An 18,518-nucleotide genomic window follows, 5' to 3' on the forward strand; every position below is an offset into this window, starting at 1 on the left:
ATCAGGGGTTCGAAGGCTGGCCCTTCGGAAGGGTTTGACAGCCGCCCCAGAGCACTCGGGCTTCAAGCCCATTACTGATCAGGGGTTCAAAGGCTGGCCCCTCGGAAGGGTTCGACAGCTACCCCAGAGCACTCGGGCTCCGCGCCCACTACTGATCAGGGGTTCGAAGGCTGGCCCCTCAAAAGTGTTCGACAGCCGCCCAGAGCATGCAGAGCGAGGGATGACTCTAGGTACATCTGTTACATGGCTGAGGCTCAGGCTACGCTCCCGAGGTACCCTAGGACATTTTCGAGACCAGCAGGAGCGATTTTGTAACGGAATCCCATCAGAGGGAGGCATCGAGCCCCCGGACCCTATCGAATGGGTCCGGGTCCGGCAAATCACCTGCAGGTACTTTTGGAGCGCGCCTCTGGGCCACTAGCCGACCCTTATCGAACGGGCCACGGGCGTCCACTCGGATCACCCGTTAGCAACTCACTGGAAACACCATGTTCGGCGCCCTCCGAGGGCAACATGGCGCTTTCCCCCGCCCCCCTTCCTCCTTGCGGAAAGGCGACGAAGGGGCATATGATAAAAGTCGAGACAGTACTTGATCGTCCTATCGATCCGTGCAGAGGCTCGGGGGCTGCTCCCGCAACCCAGCTACAGCCAAACCGTTGACAGCGTCAACAAACCAGCTCAGAAACTCGGAACCCGACCATGCACCCGGGCTATGGCCAGGCCGCATGAGGGAACAACAAGGCCGGCCGAGGCATCACGAAAAGCATTAAGACCTCAGAGGAGTCAAACCACTCCTCCGAGCTGTGGCGGAACCACCCGAATTATTCTAGCTTAAGTGCCTAAGTCACGCCTCAGGGGCCGTAACACACTTAAATCGGAATAACCCGTCAGTCCCTCAGATCTAGTCTGATAGAGCCACTTAACCAGGATCAAATTCCACAATCTCACTCGAAGGTGAGTCACAGAAGAAATACAATAAAACAGGAAACCTCAAATTAAGTACTGAATTATTACATAGATCGGAGTTTTTGAGTAGCGAATAAGAGTTCACAAAATAAAGTGCAGCGGATAATCGATGTCGTCGGTAATGAGGGAATGGGCAAGGCCTAGCCCACTACTCCTCATGCTCCTCTCCTGCCGGAGCCACGTCCCACTCGACCGTCCAACCCGGTGGCAGGGTGGTAGGCCAAGTCACACCATCAACCAATTCCTGCATGGTACCTACAAAAATTGTGCCACAAGCAAGGCTGAGTATACTAATACTCAGCTAGACTTAACCGGTGTGAGGAGTCTACTCCTCTACCTCTAGACTATGCAGTTGTATGGCTGAGGGGTTTGGTTTGCCAAAAGCACTAGCTGTTTCTAAAAGCAAATTTTAGCTTTTAAAATTCTATCATCATTAACTTAGCTAGGTTTGCTCCTTCTAAGCATACATGGTAACAATCAATTAGTTCAATCAACAAATTATCTCATATAGTCCACATTTCACTTCTTACTCGATGCAGTACAAGGAATCAAGCAGTCTCATTAGCTGCGAGAAGCAGACGATTCGAATCGAGTTTTAACCTTGCAAGGTAAACCTAAACACACGGCATGTCAGGGTACTCCGACCCCACACATGACAACCGTCCCCATCGATTCTCCATTCGCGTCCAGGCCTCACCGCCTTGGCATACAATGCTCCACTGACCCCGGCTGCCGCCGTGCAGTGACCGCACTTGTACCCACCATAGCTAGCATGGGAGACCCAGTCTCAGGTCGCATGAGGGATAAAGTCCGCGCCCGGCTTCACTCAGGTACTAGGTTTACCGGTTACCATTTTTCCCGGCATGTGCTTAGTACGTTCAAAAGCTTGACTCAGGTATCCACACATTAATCCTTAATTCATTTTTCCCGTCTCATGGACAAGGCATCCTCCCTGGATCCAAGTCCATAGACTAACATCTATACCGTTATCAAGATGAATACAATCAATTCCTGACCTCGCGCGAATGCTAGAAAAATCACTCGACTTCTACCGAGATCCTGATTAGCAATCAGCTACTCGACCTAGCATACTAGTATTCATCTCAAAAAGGAATCCTAAGTTCATGCAACTAGAGGTTTCAAGCAACTCCTACACTTAAGTGCACATTGCAATCCTACAAGCATTAAGTGTAGTAAAGTAGCATATAATAATATGGTTATGCATAAAACCGAGGCTTGCCTTCAATTGTTGGGGCTGCGGGGAGATCCTCAATAGCAGCCTCTGAAGCCTGCTCCTGGTCCTCCTCTTGGATAGGTCCTGGCTCGGGGATGAGCACGTACTCTCCGTCGGCAAGATTACAATCTAATGAATGCAATGCATAATATATATGCATGATATGATATGTGCTTTTAGAAATTACAACTTTTAAAGGTGTATGATCTTTTTGAGTTCCAACAAGTTAACTTCACTTATGTAAAACCCTTTTAGTGGTATACTTGGTAAGTTGGGTTAGACTTAGCTAAGGTAAGTGGTAGGTTTATTTTTGGGGTTCCACTGAATTCCTTTTAAGTCTTAGGGAGAATTGATAAGTTCTCAAGTTAGGTTTACTGGGATGAGGTTTATTCCTTCTTTCCTTTTCTTTTATTCTCTTAAGGGTTTTGGAGTGGGTTTGAACTACAAGTTGCTTTTATAAAATTCCAAAAATTCCTCAAAAATTACAGTGGCTTGTTACTGGTGGGTGGTGCTCTGTCTTAAAATTTGGGGATCAGAAGGTGAATAGTTTTCTCTGGACAAAATTATTAAACTTTAGGGCAGAAGGGGTGCTTTGAACTACAACTATTATTTAACAGTAGGTAATTCTCTAAAACTTATTTTTGCTGGCTTTTAGGTGTTACAACATGACTTGATACAAATTTCTAACCATTACTACCTTTTAATTATTTTTCTATGGTTTTCTCAAGTTTCTAACCAAATGGGTGCTTTCTACTACCACTATGTTTGAAAATTATCAAACAACAGAGTTCTTATTTTTCGTATTTAGTATTTTGTGCAAGAGCAATCATTCTGAAGTTTGGTCTCTTTTTGCTTAAGGGAAGGGGTGGTTTGCATTATTTGAATTAAATGGCCTTTCTCATAAGTTACTAGCAAAAGGTATGGGTTTACTTCTTCTTCATGGGTTTGCATTTTTCTCTGGTGGTTTGTCTCATCATGGACTTAGCAAATTTTTGGTTGCCCATTATCACATTAAAAGGGGTTGTTTATGATTTATTGGAAAAATGCCTTATTATCACTCTGTATTTATTTTCCCTACTTAAAAAGTTGGGCTGGGGTGTTCTGTATTTTTGTAGTGGGGCTCTGGTGGTTGTAAGTTCACTGGATTTTTATTAATCATTTAGGTTATAGTTTTGTAATTCTAATAATTGATTTTCAGTCCATATAAGGCTAAACAAATCATTTTAATTTAAAACTGGTTTAAATTAATGGTCTCTGTATTTTTCCTAGGTTCTCTGGTGCATAAGTAAACTAGGAAAAATATTATTAATCACTGTTCATTAATGCCTAATGCCTTTCTGATTTTTTCTAAGTTTTGGACAAAATAGCTTTAAATGGATAACTACATCATATTTTTCAATGCTGGGGTTCCTACTATTTTTAAACAGTGTCTAAATAAGGTTTAAACATCTACAAATTTTCTTAAGCTCAGCACAAAAGAAAAACTAATTTTTCTTATTTAAACAAGGTTTAGTAGGTTTCTGTTTTTAATTTTAAACTCTAAAATTTAGAACAGAAAGCATGGGGTTCACTATTTTTAAATGATAGGTCATAATATTCCAGAGCTAGCAAAATTGGTTTGACAACTTTTGATTAATATTTCATCAAGTTATGGATTTTCTAAGTTCTCTGGTCATTTTAAAAAGAATAACAGAATTGATTAAATGGAAATCCACTTTGCACTGGGGTCCCTGGCGATTTTCTAAGTTCTCTTCGCGAATCAGTCCTTAGGTGACTATTCACATGAGTCACTGGCATTACAGAAAACCCCTCGGGTTCTACAAATCCTAACCCGAGGTCCTTCTTCTACCTTAAACAGTAGCCGCGGCGAAGAAAAGGGCGGAGGGGCTTACCGGCGGCGAGACTGTTCCGGTGAAGTGGTCGAGGATGAAGGGGAGGTCGCGGGGATCACAACGGTGTGTGGAACGCCGTCGGAGATGGCCGGAGTCGGTCGGTCCACGCGCGCAGGCGGGGATGCTCGTCGGCGGCGAGGAGACCGGCCTGGTCACGGCAAGATAGTTCAATCAAATGGGTCAGGGAGGTCCACGGGATGCCAGAGAAGTTATGAGCGAAGGGAATTGGGCGGAGACTCACTGGATAGCTCGGCCCACGCGTGGCGGCGGAAGACCGAAGTCCGGTGAGGTCGATCTCGGGCCTCCGGTGAAGTCCGGTCGGGTCCGAGGGCTTGGCGAGCTTCACGGGCTACTGGCGGAGCTAGCCGAAGCACTGGCCTGCCCAGAGGATGGCTGGAGGGGGCTGGCCACGGTGGCCGAAGCTCTGGCGGCAATGGCGGGCGGAAATGAGCTCGCCGAAGCTAAAGGAAAGTGGCTGGCCGGTGAGGGTGAGTGCGGGGCGAAGTGGGGCGCGCCTGGGAGGGCTTTATAGGCACGGCGCGGTGCACGGGCGGTCGTGGACCGGCGAGTGCGCGCGGGCGTGCACTGGGAGGCGCGGTGCGCGAACGGGCGTGAACCAGGGGTGTCAGCCGCGGTCGAACACGTGTTCCTGTTGCCTCTGCCCCTGTTCAAGCGCCGATTGGGAGCAAATCTTCGCGAATTTGGGCAAGATCACTGCAAGGGATTTGTTCACCAGACCAAGCTTTGTCTTTTGTGTATGGACGACGTGCGGTTTTAGGCTAGGGACAGGGAGTTGTAGCGTCACCAAGGTGCCAGTGTCAGAATGCCTGGTCCCGAGGTTAAGCTGCGCCAAAACCGTGCCAAATGGATTTGGTTTGAGTTCAAACTTTCCCAGAATGTGTTCAAGGTAATTTGGCATGACTTTGATATTTGGATCTTCTGGCTTTGAGTTTTGAAAAACAGAGAACACAGATGATCTTTGGGAAGAGGTCTGAAAATTCAGGAATTCAGAAATCTGAATTCCCTAAGGATTCATTGATCAAGGGATGATTTGGGAATTTATTTGAGTTATTTTGACTAAGCCTTCTCAATCTTTCTTGTTGCTTAATAAATATACTTTAACTTATATAATTGGCTCAACTCAAAATTTTAAACTTTTCATCCTCTTTTTCATATTTTCTTGAATTTTGTTCATGGGGCTTACTTAGGGTTTGAATTAGGGTTGCACATTCTTATCTTTCAAAAGTCTCAATTGTTTTGATCATGACACTTTTAAGTATATACATTTGGTGAATTCTTTCTTAAGCTATTTTGATGCTCATGCTTACTTTGGTTCACATAAAATAATGGCTCTTAGGTTTGGCATTTGAGAGAAACCCTAGGTGACACTGGGGTGTCACAGCCTTCCCCCCTTAAAGGAATCTCGTCCCGAGATTTGGGCCAGAGTCCTCCCGGGGTGAAGCGAAGGGTGAGACTGATAAGAAAAAGGGTGATGATTGTTATTATTAGGATAAACTGCTCTTCGAATGTCATTCTCTTTGCAACTTCAGAAGGAAGTCCTTTTAAGATTTACTTTATAGTTACTTCATTCTGAATTAAGATCATATTTTTGGGAATTAGATTCGAAAGGCAGGAGGAGGGGTTGGGGGTGATTACGTACCAGCTTCCTTAGGTAGGCAATCGGGGAAGTTGGATCTTAAGAATTCCTCGGTTTCCCAAGTAGCTTTCTCCTCTGAGTGATTACTCCACTGGACCTTGAACATCTTGATCGATTTAGCCCGAGTTGATCTTTCCTTGCAATCCAGAATCTTGGAGGGGTACTCTTGGTACGAGAGATCTGGCTCTATCTCCAATTCTGGCTCTGCTATGATCTCAGTCGGCAATCGAACACACTTCTTTAGCTGAGATACATGGAATACACTGTGAATGGTAGACATCTTTGAAGGTAACTTCAGCTTGTATGCCACGGGTCCACATGCTTCTATGATCTCATAAGGTCCAATGTAACGAGGGGCTAGCTTGCCTTTTATCCCAAACCTCTGCACTCCCTTGGTGGGTGATACCTTGAGGTATACAAAACTTCCCACCGTGAACTGAAGAGGTTTCCTTCTTTTATCATGATAGCTCTTCTGCCTGGCCTGAGCAGCTTCTAGATTCTTCCTGATTAGCTTGACCTTCCTTTCGGCTTCAGTCACTAAATCAGGTCCAAAAACTTCTCTTTCACCAGGTTGAGACCAATTGAGTGGTGTCCTGCACCTTCTTCCATAGAGAGCTTCGAAAGGTGCCATCTTTAGGCTGGATTGATAACTATTGTTATAAGCAAACTCTGCCAAGGAGAGGTGCTTATCCCAGTTCTTGCCACAATCGATCGCACAAGCTCTCAGCATATCCTCCAGAATCTGGTTTACCCTTTCCGTCTGACCATCAGTCTGTGGGTGGTAAGCTGAACTCCTGATTAGCTTGGTTCCCAAAGACTCTTGCAATTGTTCCCAAAATCTGGCAACAAATTGGGCTCCTCAGTCAGAAACAATGGTCCGCGGTAATCCGTGCAAACACACGATCCGGTCGATATACAATTCTGCATACTTCTGGGCCTTATCAGTGGTGTGCACAGGAAGAAAATGTGCCACTTTCGTCAATCGGTCCACAATAACCCAAATCGAATCATGATGACGAGAGGTGTTGGGCAGACCCACAATGAAATCCATGCTGATGTTGTCCCACTTCCACGAAGGTACGGACAGTGGTTGCAAAGCTCCAGCGGACTTCAAGTGGCTTGCCTTTATCCTCTGACAGGTGTCACACTCTGATACATACTGGGCTATCTCCCTCTTCATTCTGGTCCACCAGTACAAACGCTTCAAATCATGGTACATCTTGGTGCTTCCCGGATGCATAGAGAATTTGGAGAGGTGGGCCTCATCCAAAACTTTCCTCTTGAGATCCTGGTCCTTAGGAATCACCAATCTGCTCTTGAACCATAACACACCTTTCTCATCCTGGCGGAAACAATTATACTTCTCAACCTTCTGATGGAGATTCTTCTTGATAATTTGCACTCCCTTGTCACTGAGCTGGGCCTTGATGATCTGGTCTTGCAAAGCTGGCTCAACAGAAATGTGAGACAAAGATCCAGAAGGAATCATTTCAATTTGCATCTTGCTCAACTCATCACACAAGGTGTTAATGTGAGAATCCATCAGAATACAGTTGCACTGCAACTTCCGACTTAAGGCATCTGCTACCACATTAGCTTTCCCTGGGTGATAATGTACCTCCAGGTCATAATCCTTGATCAGCTCTAGCCATCTTCTCTGCCTCATGTTGAGATCAGCCTGAGTAAAAATGTACTTAAGGCTCTTATGATCAGTGAAGATGTTGCAGTGGATTCCCATTAGATAGTGCCTCCACATCTTCAATGCATGAACCACTGCTGCTAACTCAAGGTCATGAGTGGGATAATTTTGCTCATGAGGCCTGAGTGCTCTTGAGGCATAAGCAATGACTCGGTTGTCTTGCATCAAGACACAACCTAGCCCGGTGCCAGAGGCATCACAATATACATCAAAAGGCTTGCTGCTGTCGGGTTGCGCCAATACTGGTGCTGTGGTCAGATGCTGCCTTAATGCATGGAAGGCATCTTCGCACTTCTGACTCCACACAAATTTGACTTCTTTCTTCAGCAACTCAGTAATAGGCTTCGCAATTCGAGAAAAGTCCGGAATAAATCTTCGGTAATAACCAGCTAATCCCAGAAAACTCCGAATCTGGCGAACAGTCGTTGGTGGTCTCCAATTCATCACCTCTTGCACTTTATCAGGATCAATAGCTATTCCAGCCTGAGAGATAGTGTGACCCAAGAATTTGATTTCCTTTAGCCAAAAATCACACTTGGATAACTTGGCATAAAGGTGGTGCTCTCGCAGACGTTGAAGCACTACATGCAAATGCCCGGCATGTTCTTCTTCGTTCTTTGAGTACACCAAAATATCATCGATGAAAACCACCACGAACTTGTCCAACTCCGGCATGAAAACAGAATTCATCAGATACATGAAATATGCTGGTGCATTTGTCAGCCCGAATGACATCACCAAGAATTCATATAGCCCATATCTGGTTGAGAATGCCGTCTTCGGAATATCGCTTGCTCGTATTTTGATCTGATGGTAGCCAGAGCGAAGGTCTATCTTGGAAAACACCTTGGCCCCGACCAACTGGTCAAAGAGAACATCAATACGAGGCAAAGGATACTTGTTCTTGATAGTTACCGCATTAAGAGGGCGGTAATCTATACACAGCCTCAAGCTTTCATCCTTCTTCTTCACAAATAGTGCTGGACATCCCCAAGGCGAAGTGCTTGGGTGAATGAATCCCTTATCCAGCAATTCTTGCAACTGCTTCTTCAATTCCGCCAACTCAGCGGGTGGCATTCGGTAGGGCCTCTTGGAAATTAGGGCCGTTCCCGGTTGCAACTCGATGGCGAATTCAATATCCCAGTCCGGTGGCATTCCTGGCAATTCATCAGGGAAGACATCTGCATACTCACAGACCACTGGGATCTTCTTCAGGGGTAACTCCGTCATAGAGAAAGTACATGACTGAGAAGAACCCTGACTAGGCAGAATCAAAGTGAAATTCCCGCAGAAAGGAGAATTAACTTCCACGGTACGACTGGCTACATCAAGCACAACTTGGTGCAAGGTCATCTAATTTGCCCCTAGAATAATGTCCACATTTTCCAATCCCAACACAAGAAGAGTGGTTTTGATAATGTGGCTTCCCAGTTGAATAGGCACACTTTGGTTTAATTGATTAGTTGCAATTTTACCCCCAGGTGTGACTATCATGAATGACCCTTTTGAGTGAGAGAATGGCAGTTTGCATTTAGCACTGAACTTTTGGCTAATGAAACTATGAGATGCACCAGAATCAAACAGAATTAAAGCAGGTTGATTATAAACTGAAAAGGTACCGATCATGATAGGAGCTCCTTCTGGCATTTCCTCTAGAGCAGTGAAGTTGAGCTTCCCTTGCCTGACTTGCACCTTCTGCTTTCTTCCCTTGTCTTGATTTGGTGCTGGCATCTGCCTCTGCTGGTTCCTGGGACAATTCTTGGCATAGTGGCCCACATTGCCACAAGTGAAACACTTGTTCCCATTGCCCTGGCGGAACTGCTGCTGCTGCGGAGGCTGATTGTTTCTTGGGGCGGGATCTGGGTAGCGATTGGGTGCCGGCTGCTGCTGCTGCTGAGGTGGCCTGATCACCCATCTGCCTGCCTGCTGCTGAAAACTCCTGCTCTGATTGTGAGAAACAATCCGGAACCTCTGAGCTTGAGCGGATGGTGCTGCCATTGGTGCCTTTCTCTTCTTCTCTGCCCGGTGAGCAACAATGCAATCCTCCTGGGAGATGGCCATGTTGACCAGCTCATTGAAGCTATCAGCCCGGACAGTGTTGAGTCGTTCCTGCAGCTTGGTATTGAGACCTCTGCGGAAGCGATCCCTCTTCTTCTCATCAGAATCAGCATTATACCCTGCATACTAGCATAAGTCGTTGAAGGCTTGCGCATACTGCAGTACCGTGCGGGTTCCTTGATTAAGGGCCAGAAATTCATTCAACTTCCGATCAAGAATGCCAGCTGGAATGTGGTGTCCTCTGAAGGCAGTCTTGAATTCCTCCCAAGATACCTCACGATCAGCAGGGAGCATAGCACGGAAGTGGTCCCACCAAGTCCGAGCAGGTCCGCGAAGCTGCTGTGCGGCGAAGCGAGCCTTGGCCTCATCAGGGCAGTCTCCTGTGAGGAGGGGAAACTTGGACTCGACGACGTGAAGCCATACGTCGGCGTCCAATGGATCCTCTGCCTTGGTGAACAAGGGTGGCTGCGTGCTCAGAAACTCCTGGTATGTTGCCATAGCCGGAGGTCGCTGATGCTGGCCTCCACCATGCTGCTGTTGGTGGGGCTGGCGCTGCAAGAGCTGTCGCAGAATCTCATTCTGCTGGGACATCAGCTCCTGCACTGTGGGAGCTAGGGGAGGTGGCGGGGGAGCTTGCTCGTTCTGCCCGCGACGCTGCCTAGCTGCCATCTGAAAACAGAGATTGTCGCCATTGTTATCCCAACTCACAGTTTCGAACGACAAGATATCATTCATATGGAAGGAAAAATGCCATAATCATAATATTGGGTTCGAAATGAAGATAACACGGTGACAAAGATCCCACAGATTTAAAAGTTTACAGGGTTACATCAATCAGGGGAAAGTACCCATAAGCCTAGTCCAAAATATGATACTACTAAGCTCGCATAGGTTTCTATCCGCCTAAAAGTGTCGAAGCGACTGCTTAACCCTGAGCGGTGGAAGCGACACTGGATACGGGTGAAGGAGGCATCGCGGAGGTAGTCCCATTGGCACCAGGGGCTGGTCTTAGCTCCTCGGGAGCCTCTTCTCCCTCGCTTCCTGCTTCATTAGCTTCCATCTCCAGGTGGTGCATGTCCAAGTGGTCATTTGCTTCCTCAAGTTCCCTCTGCACATCGTGAAGCTGGTTCTCCAAGACATCAATAGTGTTGTCTCGGATCTCCACTTGCTGCTCCAGGGTAGCGATACGCTGGCTCAGCCTCTCCACCTGCAGATCCTTCTCCACCAACTCTGTGGATAGGTCGACCACAAAATCTTCCCGACTGTCGAGAGTGAGCTTGGCAGTCTGAGCGGTGTTAGCAAGAAGTGCCATAGCATCGCTCTGAAGGGCCTGAAGGCGGTACAGCGCACTCATGCACTGAATAGTGACCCTCCCAACCAAGTCAGGATACATTGCCCACACATCCTTCACATGGCTCACGCGGTTACACCACATGGGATCATCCTTCTTCTCAGCAGGGAAGAGTCCCAAGGGGTGCATCACCATCTCCAGGGGATGGTAGCCACAGAAAGTCGTCAGAGTCTTCATGGCTGCTGCCTCAACGGTGTCGTCCGTCCTGAGTCCAATCGTCTCGGAATCAAGAGAACGCCAACCTGGCTGAAGGGGATGAGCCTCCAAGGTCAGCCAGACCCGACAACGAGGTACCCGATGCTCCTCATACAACTGCACCGTGTACAAAGGGGGCGTAGGGTAACCGGCGGAGTTAAGCACTTCCCACAAGATGGAAGGAAAGCCATCGCGAGAAAGGAAGTCAGAACTGAAACGAGAGTCTCCTCCACTGGCGGGGGTGGGTGAATTCATCTGCGGAAGGGAATCAAAGGTAAAGATTATGGTGGATGGGAAAAAAAAGAGAGCCCGGATGGTTTTAAAGAAAGGGGTTAGCTTAAATTTTAATTCCTCTTGGTGTTTTATAATGCATGCATGCTGGACGAAACGTTGCCTCTCACAAGAAAATAGGGTGCCTTTTTAGGGCATCCTTAAAATATAAGTATTGGCCCACAGGGCCTAATTAATTAGCCACCTATTTCTCCCTCTATGCCTAAGGCCTTTCGTCCTAGGTCTAGCGGTCTAATCCTGACGATCCGTAACAGTTTCTAGGCAAGTTTTAGATTTTAAAAATTGGTACCCATGGTTTATTGTCCTTCTCTGTGGTGGAATTTGCTCCGATACCAGCTGTGGCGGAACCACCCGAATTATTCCAGCTTAAGTGCCTAAGTCACGCCTCAGGGGCCGTAACACACTTAAATCGGAATAACCCGTCAGTCCCTCAGATCTAGTCTGATAGAGCCACTTAACCAGGATCAAATTCCACAATCTCACTCGAAGGTGAGTCACAGAAGAAATACAATAAAACAGGAAACCTCAAATTAAGTACTGAATTATTACATAGATCGGAGGTTTTGAGTAGCGAATAAGAGTTCACAAAATAAAGTGCAGCGGATAATCGATGTCGTCGGTAATGAGGGAATGGGCAAGGCCTAGCCCACTACTCCTCATGCTCCTCTCCTGCCGGAGCCACGTCCCACTCGACCGTCCAACCCGGTGGCAGGGTGGTAGGCCAAGTCACACCATCAACCAATTCCTGCATGGTACCTACAAAAATTGTGCCACAAGCAAGGCTGAGTATACTAATACTCAGCTAGACTTAACCGGTGTGAGGAGTCTACTCCTCTACCTCTAGACTATGCAGCTGTTTGGCTGAGGGGTTTGGTTTGCCAAAAGCACTAGCTGTTTCTAAAAGCAAATTTTAGCTTTTCAAATTCTATCATCATTAACTTAGCTAGGTTTGCTCCTTCTAAGCATACATGGTAACAATCAATTAGTTCAATCAACAAATTATCTCATATAGTCCACATTTCACTTCTTACTCGATGCAGTACAAGGAATCAAGCAGTCTCATTAGCTGCGAGAAGCAGACGATTCGAATCGAGTTTTAACCTTGCAAGGTAAACCTAAACACACGGCATGTCAGGGTACTCCGACCCCACACATGACAACCGTCCCCATCGATTCCCCGTTCGCGTCCAGGCCTCACCGCCTTGGCATACAATGCTCCACTGACCCCGGCTGCCGCCGTGCAGTGACCGCACTTGTACCCACCATAGCTAGCATGGGAGACCCAGTCTCAGGTCGCATGAGGGATAAAGTCCGCGCCCGGCTTCACTCAGGTACTAGGTTTACCGGTTACCATTTTTCCCGGCATGTGCTTAGTACGTTCAAAAGCTTGACTCAGGTATCCACACATTAATCCTTAATTCATTTTTCCCGTCTCATGGACAAGGCATCCTCCCTGGATCCAAGTCCATAGACTAACATCTATCCCGTTATCAAGATGAATACAATCAATTCCTGACCTCGCGCGAGTGCTAGAAAAATCACTCGACTTCTACCGAGATCCTGATTACCAAGCAGCTACTCGACCTAGCATACTAGTATTCATCTCAAAAAGGAATCCTAAGTTCATGCAACTAGAGGTTTCAAGCAACTCCTACACTTAAGTGCACATTGCAATCCTACAAGCATTAAGTGTAGTAAAGTAGCATATAATAATATGGTTATGCATAAAACCGGGGCTTGCCTTCAATTGCTGGGGCTGCGGGGAGATCCTCAATAGCAGCCTCTGAAGCCTGCTCCTGGTCCTCCTCTTGGATAGGTCCTGGCTCGGGGATGAGCACGTACTCTCCGTCGGCAAGATTACAATCTAATGAATGCAATGCGTAAGATATATGCATGATATGATATGTGCTTTTAGAAATTACAACTTTTAAAGGTGTATGATCTTTTTGAGTTCCAACAAGTTAACTTCACTTATGTAAAACCCTTTTAGTGGTATACTTGGTAAGTTGGGTTAGACTTAGCTAAGGTAAGTGGTAGGTTTATTTTTGGGGTTCCACTGAATTCCTTTTAAGTCTTAGGGAGAATTGATAAGTTCTCAAGTTAGGTTTACTGGGATGAGGTTTATTCCTTCTTTCCTTTTCTTTTATTCTCTTAAGGGTTTTGGAGTGGGTTTGAACTACAAGTTGCTTTTATAAAATTCCAAAAATTCCTCAAAAATTACAGTGGCTTGTTACTGGTGGGTGGTGCTCTGTCTTAAAATTTGGGGATCAGAAGGTGAATAGTTTTCTCTGGACAAAATTATTAAACTTTAGGGCAGAAGGGGTGCTTTGAACTACAACTATTATTTAACAGTAGGTAATTCTCTAAAACTTATTTTTGCTGGCTTTTAGGTGTTACAACATGACTTGATACAAATTTCTAACCATTACTACCTTTTAATTATTTTTCTATGGTTTTCTCAAGTTTCTAACCAAATGGGTGCTTTCTACTACCACTATGTTTGAAAATTATCAAACAACAGAGTTCTTATTTTTCGTAGTTAGTATTTTGTGCAAGAGCAATCATTCTGAAGTTTGGCCTCTTTTTGCTTAAGGGAAGGGGTGGTTTGCATTATTTGAATTAAATGGCCTTTCTCATAAGTTACTAGCAAAAGGTATGGGTTTACTTCTTCTTCATGGGTTTGCATTTTTCTCTGGTGGTTTGTCTCATCATGGACTTAGCAAATTTTTGGTTGCCCATTATCACATTAAAAGGGGTTGTTTATGATTTATTGGAAAAATGCCTTATTATCACTCTGTATTTATTTTCCCTACTTAAAAAGTTGGGCTGGGGTGTTCTGTATTTTTGTAGTGGGGCTCTGGTGGTTGTAAGTTCACTGGATTTTTATTAATCATTTAGGTTATAGTTTTGTAATTCTAATAATTGATTTTCAGTCCATATAAGGCTAAACAAATCATCTTAATTTAAAACTGGTTCAAATTAATGGTCTCTGTATTTTTCCTAGGTTCTCTGGTGCATAAGTAAACTAGGAAAAATATTATTAATCATTGTTCATTAATGCCTAATGCCTTTCTGATTTTTTCTAAGTTTTGGACAAAATAGCTTTAAATGGATAACTACATCATATTTTTCAATGCTGGGGTTCCTACTATTTTTAAACAGTGTCTAAATAAGGTTTAAACATCTACAAATTTTCTTAAGCTCAGCACAAAAGAAAAACTAATTTTTCTTATTTAAACAAGGTTTAGTAGGTTTCTGTTTTTAATTTTAAACTCTAAAATTTAGAACAGAAAGCATGGGGTTCACTATTTTTAAATGATAGGTCATAATATTCCAGAGCTAGCAAAATTGGTTTGACAACTTTTGATTAATATTTCATCAAGTTATGGATTTTCTAAGTTCTCTGGTCATTTTAAAAAGAATAACAGAATTGATTAAATGGAAATCCACTTTGCACTGGGGTCCCTGGCGATTTTCTAAGTTCTCTTCGCGAATCAGTCCTTAGGTGACTATTCACATGAGTCACTGGCATTACAGAAAACCCCTCGGGTTCTACAAATCCTAACCCGAGGTCCTTCTTCTACCTTAAACAGTAGCCGCGGCGAAGAAAAGGGCGGAGGGGCTTACCGGCGGCGAGACTGTTCCGGTGAAGTGGTCGAGGATGAAGGGGAGGTCGCGGGGATCACAACGGTGTGCGGAACGCCGTCGGAGATGGCCGGAGTCGGTCGGTCCACGCGCGCAGGCGGGGATGCTCGTCGGCGGCGAGGAGACCGGCCTGGTCACGGCGAGATAGTTCAATCAAATGGGTCAGGGAGGTCCACGGGATGCCAGAGAAGTTATGAGCGAAGGGAATTGGGCGGAGACTCACTGGATAGCTCGGCCCACGCGTGGCGGCGGAAGACCGAAGTCCGGTGAGGTCGATCTCGGGCCTCCGGTGAAGTCCGGTCGGGTCCGAGGGCTTGGCGAGCTTCACGGGCTACTAGCGGAGCTAGCCGAAGCACTGGCCTGCCCAGAGGATGGCTGGAGGGGGCTGGCCACGGTGGCTGAAGCTCTGGCGGCAATGGCGGGCGGAAATGAGCTCGCCGGAGCTAAAGGAAAGTGGCTGGCCGGTGAGGGTGAGTGCGGGGCGAAGTGGGGCGCGCCTGGGAGGGCTTTATAGGCACGGCGCGGTGCACGGGCGGTCATGGACCGGCGAGTGCGCGCGGGCGTGCACTGGGAGGCGCGGTGCGCGAACGGGCGTGAACCAGGGGTGTCAGCCGCGGTCGAACACGTGTTCCCGTTGCCTCTGCCCCTGTTCAAGCGCCGATTGGGAGCAAATCTTCGCGAATTTGGGCAAGATCACTGCAAGGGATTTGTTCACCAGACCAAGCTTTGTCTTTTGTGTATGGACGACGTGCGGTTTTAGGCTAGGGACAGGGAGTTGTAGCGTCACCAAGGTGCCAGTGTCAGAATGCCTGGTCCCGAGGTTAAGCTGCGCCAAAACCGTGCCAAATGGATTTGGTTTGAGTTCAAACTTTCCCAGAATGTGTTCAAGGTAATTTGGCATGACTTTGATATTTGGATCTTCTGGCTTTGAGTTTTGAAAAACAGAGAACAAAGATGATCTTTGGGAAGAGGTCTGAAAATTCAGGAATTCAGAAATCTGAATTCCCTAAGGATTCATTGATCAAGGGATGATTTGGGAATTTATTTGAGTTATTTTGACTAAGCCTTCTCAATCTTTCTTGTTGCTTAATAAATATACTTTAACTTATATAATTGGCTCAACTCAAAATTTTAAACTTTTCATCCTCTTTTTCATATTTTCTTGAATTTTGTTCATGGGGCTTACTTAGGGTTTGAATTAGGGTTGCACATTCTTATCTTTCAAAAGTCTCAATTGTTTTGATCATGACACTTTTAAGTATATACATTTGGTGAATTCTTTCTTACTTAAGCTATTTTGATGCTCATGCTTACTTTGGTTCACATAAAATAATGGCTCTTAGGTTTGGCATTTGAGAGAAACCCTAGGTGACACTGGGGTGTCACACGAGGCCTCGGAGGCTACACCCCGCGGGTGCGCTCACGCGCACCCACCAGAACAAAGTATAACCGAGAAAGGCTGGTCCCCTCACTAAAAAGTGTGGCAGAGCCTCCAAGCGAGTACCAACACTCCCTTTGAGGCTCGGGGGCTACTATCGGGTACCGTAATTAGGGGTACCCCCAACACTCCTAAACACGGCTGGTAACCACCATCAGCACAAACCGCAAAGATTGATGGGCGCGGTTCAGGTCAAGGCCTTGTCTACCAAGGGACACGATCTCGCCTCGCCCGAGCCCGGCCTCGGGCAGAAAAAGTAGTCTCGGACGAATTCACGCCTCGCCCGAGGGCCTCCTCAGGCGACGGGCGCACCTTCGACTCGCCCGAAGCCCAGCTCGGGCAGGCTTCGTTGTGAAGCAACCTTGGCCAAATCGCCTCACCAACCGACTGTATCACAGGCGCATTCAATGCGGGGATCGCCTGATACCTTATCCTGACAACGCGTGCCTCAGTCGGTAAGGTCGAAGTGACCGCAGTCGCTTCGCCCTTTCACTGACCGACCTGACAGGAAAACAGCGCTGCTCGCCCCGCTCTGACTGTTGTGCCACCCACCAGGGTGAGACTGACAACAGCCAAGTTCGGCCTTAGGCGCAACAGGAAGCTCCGCCTCGCCCGACCTTAGGCCTCGGCCTCGGAAGGAGGTCTCCGCCTTAGGGCTCGGCCTCAACCTCGGCCTCGGAAGGAGGTCTCCGCCTCGCTCGACCCCAGGGCTCGGTCTCAACCTCAGCCTCGGAAGGAGGTCTCCGCCTCGCCCGACCCTAGGGCTCGGCCTCAACCTCGGCCTCAGGAGAAGTCTCCGCCTCGCCCGACCTTGGGCTCGGACCGACCGCGCCATGAGGGATACATCATTACCCTACCCCTAGCTAGCTCAGGCTACAAGGGAACAAGACCGGTGTCCCATCTGGCTCGCCCCAGTAACAAGTAATGATGGCTCCCCGCGTGGGTCCATAACGACGGTGGTTCTCAGCCCCCTACGGAAGCAAGGAGACGTCAGTAGGATCCCAGCAGCACCGACAACTGTGCTTCTACAGGGCTCAGGCACTTCTCCGACGGCCACGTTACTGCGTACACAGGGCTCTAGCACCTCTCCGACAGCCACATTGGCATGTACACAGGACTCAGGCACTCGTCTGCCAGACACGTTAGCGCATAGCTACACCCCTCATTGTACACCTGGACCCTCTCCTTGCATCTATAAAAGGGAGGTCCAGGGCCTTCATGCGAGAGGGTCGCGTGGGGGAACAAGCTAACGAACAGGCTCTCTCTCTCTCTCTCTCTCTCGCGAACGCTTGTAACCCCTACTACGAGCACACCCCCCTGGTGCGAGATAATACGAGCCGCGTTTCTCCCTTGTGTTCCATCTCGCGCCAACCCATCTGGGCAGGGGCACGCAGCGACAAATTTACTCGTCGGTCCAGGGACCCCCTGGGTTCGAAACGCCGACAAATCCTCACCTTATGCTTCCATTCTCATCTTAACCCATCTCAAGAGAAAAGCACCTTACCCAAGAAGATATCGAGAAGCTTACCCTTAAAGCCTGGAATAAGCTACAGAAGAAACTTGTCCAGTCGCTCAGTCAAAAGGACCGACCGTGAGAATCAAAGCACTGCCCCTGAGTCAAAGTAAACAGGAAAAGAGGACAGAAGGAGTTATTACCATACAGAGAGGCAAAGATTTTTGGAACCAGAGACCACAAACATCTGGGTCATTGACCCCACCACTCACCCGTACCCCCCCCCCACAAGCGTGCCTGCCTCCATGCGCACTACCGCCCCCACCCCCTTTGCAGCGCACCCACCGCCAGTACCGCCAGCAACACCATCCCCCCATCCCCTCCCCATGTCGCGTGTCACCTGCTCCATCATCACCACTCCACAATTGAACACCACCGCTCACCTATAAACCCCCCACCAGCTCCCTCAACTCCCATCTCACTCAAAGCAAAGCACACACCTGATAAAATACCCCCTGCCAAATAGCAAGCAACTCCATTTTCCACTCCTTCGCCCCTAAGATCACAATGCTTGGTGATTCTTGAGTTGAAGACTATTGCACATGGTTCAACATCTTTGGTTTCCTCCAGTGTATGATA

Source organism: Zea mays, chromosome 5, assembly GCF_902167145.1.
Source record: "Zea mays cultivar B73 chromosome 5, Zm-B73-REFERENCE-NAM-5.0, whole genome shotgun sequence".
Lineage (NCBI taxonomy): Eukaryota > Viridiplantae > Streptophyta > Magnoliopsida > Poales > Poaceae > Zea > Zea mays.